Source organism: Medicago sativa, chromosome 7, assembly GCF_051527215.1.
Source record: "Medicago sativa cultivar Bolivia chromosome 7, Bolivia_mono, whole genome shotgun sequence".
Classification (NCBI taxonomy): domain Eukaryota; kingdom Viridiplantae; phylum Streptophyta; class Magnoliopsida; order Fabales; family Fabaceae; genus Medicago; species Medicago sativa.
In genome coordinates this window covers 44,542,355-44,548,156 of record NC_140755.1, presented here as the reverse complement: position 1 = coordinate 44,548,156, position 5,802 = coordinate 44,542,355, and positions in this window count along the sequence as shown.

Below are 5,802 nucleotides of genomic sequence, written 5' to 3'. Positions count from 1 at the left end.
TTGACTAAAATATTGTTTAAATAGAGTTCTGATCCTGGAAGACGAAAGGTCACAAGGTGCGACATTTCTACTTCCAGGATGATAACTCGATTAAAACATTATTTTAGTCAGGTTACTTGACTATATAACCAATGAACAAGTAACCTGACTAAAATATTGTTTAAATAGAGTTTTGATCCTGGAAGACGAAAGGTCACAAGGTGTGACCTTTCATCTTTCAGGATGATAACTCGATTAAAACATTATTTTAGTCAGGTTACTTGAATATATAACCAATGAACAAGTAACTTGACTAAAATATTGTTTAAATAGAGTTTTTATCCTGGAAGACGAAAGGTCACAAGGTGTGACCTTTCGTCTTCCAGGATGATAACTCGATTTAAACATTATTTCAGTCAGGTTACTTGAATATATAACCAATGAACAAGTAACTTGACTAAAATATTGTTTAAATAGAGTTTTTATCCTGGAAGACGAAAGGTCACAAGGTGTGACCATGCGTCTTCCATGATGATAACTCGATTAAAACATTATTTTAGTCAGGTTAGTTGATTATATAACCAATGAACAAGTAACTTGACTAAAATATTGTTTAAATAGAGTTTTTATCCTGGAAGACGAAAGGTCACAAGGTGTGACCTTTCGTCTTCCAGGATGATAACTCGATTTCAACATTATTTTAGTCAGGTTACTTGAATATATAACCAATGAACAAATAACTTGACTAAAATATTGTTTAACTAGAGTTTTGATCCTTGAAGACGAAAGGTCACAAGGTGTGACCATTCGTCTTCCAGGATGATAACTCAATTTGAACATTATTTTAGTCAGGTTACTTGAATATATAACCAATGAACAAGTAACTTGACTAAAATATTGTTGAAATAGAGTTCTGATCCTGGAAGACGAAAGGTCACAAGGTGTGACCTTTCTACTTCCAAGATGATAACTCGATTAAAACATTATTTTAGTCAGGTTACTTGACTATATAACCAATGAACAAGTAACCTGACTAAAATATTGTTTAAATAGAGTTTTGATCCTGGAAGACGAAAGGTCACAAGGTGTGACCTTTCATCTTCCAGGATGATAACTCGATTAAAACTTTATTTTAGTCAGGTTACTTGAATATATAACCAATGAACAAGTAACTTGACTAAAATATTGTTTAAATAGAGTTTTGATCCTGGAAGACGAAAGGTCACAAGGTGTGACCTTTCGTCTTCCAGGAAGATAACTCGATTTGAACATTATTTTAGTCACGTTACTTGAATATATAACCAATGAACAAGTAACCTGACAAAAATATTGTTTAAATAGGGTTTTTATCCTGGAAGACGAAAGGTCACAAGGTGTGACCTTTCGTCTTCCAGGATGATAACTCGATTAAAACATTATTTTAGTCTGTTTACATGAATATATAACCAATGAACAAGTAACTTGACTAAAATATTGTTTAAATAGAGTTTTTATCCTGGAAGACGAAAGGTCACAAGGTGTGACCATGCGTCTTCCATGATGATAACTCGATTAAAACATTATTTTAGTCAGGTTAGTTGATTATATAACCAATGAACAAGTAACTTGACTAAAATATTGTTTAAATAGAGTTTTTATCCCGGAAGACGAAAGGTCACAAGGTGTGACCTTTTTTCTTCCAGGATGATAACTCGATTTGAACATTATTTTAGTCAGGTTACTTGAATATATAACCAATGAACAAGTAACCTGACAAAAATATTGTTTAAATAGGGTTTTTATCCTGGAAGACGAAAGGTCACAAGGTGTGACCTTTCGTCTTCCAGGATGATAACTCGATTAAAACATTATTTTAGTCTGGTTACATGAATATATAACCAATGAACAAGTAACTTGACTAAAATATTGTTTAAATAGAGTTTTGATCCTGGAAGACGAAAGGTCACAAGGTGTGACCATGTGTCTTCCATGATGATAACTCGATTAAAACATTATTTTAGTCAGGTTAGTTGATTATATAACCAATGAACAAGTAACTTGACTAAAATATTGTTTAAATAGAGTTTTTATCCTGGAAGACGAAAGGTCACAAGGTGTGACCATGCGTCTTCCATGATGATAACTCGATTAAAACATTATTTTAGTCAGGTTAGTTGATTATATAACCAATGAACAAGTAACTTGACTAAAATATTGTTTAAATAGAGTTCTGATCCTGGAAGACGAAAGGTCACAAGGTGCGACATTTCTACTTCCAGGATGATAACTCGATTAAAACATTATTTTAGTCAGGTTACTTGACTATATAACCAATGAACAAGTAACCTGACTAAAATATTGTTTAAATAGAGTTTTGATCCTGGAAGACGAAAGGTCACAAGGTGTGACCTTTCATCTTCCAGGATGATAACTCGATTAAAACATTATTTTAGTCAGGTTACTTGAATATATAACCAATGAACAAGTAACATGACTAAAATATTGTTTAAATAGAGTTTTTATCCTGGAAGACGAAAGGTCACAAGGTGTGACCTTTCGTCTTCCAGGATGATAACTCGATTTAAACATTATTTTAGTCAGGTTACTTGAATATATAACCAATGAACAAGTAACTTGACTAAAATATTGTTTAAATAGAGTTTTTATCCTGGAAGACGAAAGGTCACAAGGTGTGACCATGCGTCTTCCATGATGATAACTCGATTAAAACATTATTTTAGTCTGTTTACTTGAATATATAACCAATGAACAAGTAACTTGACTAAAATATTGTTTAAATAGAGTTTTGATCCTGGAAGACGAAAGGTCACAAGGTGTGACCATGCGTCTTCCATGATGATAACTCGATTAAAACATTATTTTAGTCAGGTTAGTTGATTATATAACCAATGAACAAGTAACTTGACTAAAATATTGTTTAAATAGAGTTTTTATCCTGGAAGACGAATGGTCACAAGGTGTGACCTTTCGTCTTCCAGGATGATAACTCGATTTCAACATTATTTTAGTCAGGTTACTTGAATATATAACCAATGAACAAATAACTTGACTAAAATATTGTTTAACTAGAGTTTTGATCCTTGAAGACGAAAGGTCACAAGGTGTGACCTTTCGTCTTCCAGGATGATAACTCAATTTGAACATTATTTTAGTCAGGTTACTTGAATATATAACCAATGAACAGGTAACTTGACTAAAATATTGTTTAAATAGAGTTCTGATCCTGGAAGACGAAAGGTCACAAGGTGTGACCTTTCTACTTCCAAGATGATAACTCGATTAAAACATTATTTTAGTCAGGTTACTTGACTATATAACCAATGAACAAGTAACCTGACTAAAATATTGTTTAAATAGAGTTTTGATCCTGGAAGACGAAAGGTCACAAGGTGTGACCTTTCATCTTCCAGGATGATAACTCGATTAAAACTTTATTTTAGTCAGGTTACTTGAATATATAACCAATGAACAAGTAACTTGACTAAAATATTGTTTAAATAGAGTTTTGATCCTGGAAGACGAAAGGTCACAAGGTGTGACCTTTCGTCTTCCAGGAAGATAACTCGATTTGAACATTATTTTAGTCACGTTACTTGAATATATAACCAATGAACAAGTAACCTGACAAAAATATTGTTTAAATAGGGTTTTTATCCTGGAAGACGAAAGGTCACAAGGTGTGACCTTTCGTCTTCCAGGATGATAACTCGATTAAAACATTATTTTAGTCTGGTTACATGAATATATAACCAATGAACAAGTAACTTGACTAAAATATTGTTTAAATAGAGTTTTTATCCTGGAAGACGAAAGGTCACAAGGTGTGACCATGCGTCTTCCATGATGATAACTCGATTAAAACATTATTTTAGTCTGTTTACTTGAATATATAACCAATGAACAAGTAACCTGACTAAAATATGTTTAAATAGAGTTTTGATCCTGGAAGACGAAAGGTCACAAGGTGTGACCTTTCATCTTCCAGGATGATAACTCAATTAAAACTTTATTTTAGTCAGGTTACTTGAATATATAACCAATGAACAAGTAACTTGACTAAAATATTGTTTAAATAGAGTTCTGATCCTGGAAGACGAAAGGTCACAAGGTGTGACCTTTCTACTTCCAAGATGATAACTCGATTAAAACATTATTTTAGTCAGGTTACTTGACTATATAACCAATGAACAAGTAACCTGACTAAAATATTGTTTAAATAGAGTTTTGATCCTGGAAGACGAAAGGTCACAAGGTGTGACCTTTCATCTTCCAGGATGATAACTCGATTAAAACTTTATTTTAGTCAGGTTACTTGAATATATAACCAATGAACAAGTAACTTGACTAAAATATTGTTTAAATAGAGTTTTGATCCTGGAAGACGAAAGGTCACAAGGTGTGACCTTTCGTCTTCCAGGAAGATAACTCGATTTGAACATTATTTTAGTCACGTTACTTGAATATATAACCAATGAACAAGTAACCTGACAAAAATATTGTTTAAATAGGGTTTTTATCCTGGAAGACGAAAGGTCACAAGGTGTGACCTTTCGTCTTCCAGGATGATAACTCGATTAAAACATTATTTTAGTCTGGTTACATGAATATATAACCAATGAACAAGTAACTTGACTAAAATATTGTTTAAATAGAGTTTTTATCCTGGAAGACGAAAGGTCACAAGGTGTGACCATGCGTCTTCCATGATGATAACTCGATTAAAACATTATTTTAGTCTGTTTACTTGAATATATAACCAATGAACAAGTAACCTGACTAAAATATTGTTTAAATAGAGTTTTGATCCTGGAAGACGAAAGGTCACAAGGTTTGACCTTTCATCTTCCAGGATGATAACTCAATTAAAACTTTATTTTAGTCAGGTTACTTGAATATATAACCAATGAACAAGTAACTTGACTAAAATATTGTTTAAATAGAGTTTTGATCCTGGAAGACAAAAGGTCACAAGGTGTGACCTTTCGTCTTCCAGGAAGATAACTCGATTTGAACATTATTTTAGTCACGTTACTTGAATATATAACCAATGAACAAGTAACCTGACAAAAATATTGTTTAAATAGGGTTTTTATCCTGGAAGACGAAAGGTCACAAGGTGTGACCTTTCGTCTTCCAGGATGATAACTCGATTAAAACATTATTTTAGTCTGGTTACATGAATATATAACCAATGAACAAGTAACTTGACTAAAATATTGTTTAAATAGAGTTTTTATCCTGGAAGACGAAAGGTCACAAGGTGTGACCATGCGTCTTCCATGATGATAACTCGATTAAAACATTATTTTAGTCTGTTTACTTGAATATATAACCAATGAACAAGTAACTTGACTAAAATATTGTTTAAATAGAGTTTTGATCCTGGAAGACGAAAGGTCACAAGGTGTGACCATGCGTCTTCCATGATGATAACTCGATTAAAACATTATTTTAGTCAGGTTAGTTGATTATATAACCAATGAACAAGTAACTTGACTAAAATATTGTTTAAATAGAGTTTTTATCCTGGAAGACGAAAGGTCACAAGGTGTGACCCTTCGTCTTCCAGGATGATAACTCGATTTCAACATTATTTTAGTCAGGTTACTTGAATATATAACCAATGAACAAATAACTTGACTAAAATATTGTTTAACTAGAGTTTTGATCCTTGAAGACGATAGGTCACAAGGTGTGACCTTTCGTCTTCCAGGATGATAACTCAATTTGAACATTATTTTAGTCAGGTTACTTGAATATATAACCAATGAACAAGTAACTTGACTAAAATATTGTTTAAATAGAGTTCTGATCCTGGAAGAC